This window comes from Austrofundulus limnaeus, unplaced genomic scaffold, assembly GCF_001266775.1.
Source record: "Austrofundulus limnaeus strain Quisiro unplaced genomic scaffold, Austrofundulus_limnaeus-1.0 Scaffold53, whole genome shotgun sequence".
Taxonomy (NCBI): Eukaryota; Metazoa; Chordata; class Actinopteri; order Cyprinodontiformes; family Rivulidae; genus Austrofundulus; species Austrofundulus limnaeus.
The window spans coordinates 2,450,715-2,451,229 of NW_013952455.1; positions in this window are offsets into that span (position 1 = coordinate 2,450,715).

The window sequence follows — 515 nt, forward strand, 5'->3', positions numbered from 1 at the left end:
ATTTTTCAACACTTCGTTTTACACTTGGCGCCCCATGGTTTGGTATGATGAATGTGGATGGGTGAAGAACCTATATGAGTGGGGGCCTGATGAACCACTCCCTCTAATGAAGGACACAATGTTAGAGACACTAGGTTCCCCAAGAATTATTTGACTGCTCAGAGCCAGGCAGTGGTCTAAGTAGTGCAAGTAGTGGTCAACTCTGCTTTGTCCCTTGTCCAGAAACTTAAATCCATAAAGTCAGCTCTGCCTGGTACCACTGCCTGCCTCTACATCCTCACCTGCAGGAGTCCATTRCCTCGTCCTCCAAACCTGTAAAAGAAGGACAAACTGTAAGATCAATCTTATATCCACAAACAAACTTTTCTGGTATACTTGACCAGCCTGATCATCTGATTTATGCTTTTCACAGCTAATCTTCTCATCAGTCCCAGTCCTTACAGTTGCTCAGTTCACCTCACACTCTGCCTGCTGCTCTGATCTGAGCCCCCTGTAGATTCATCTGTGTTTTATAG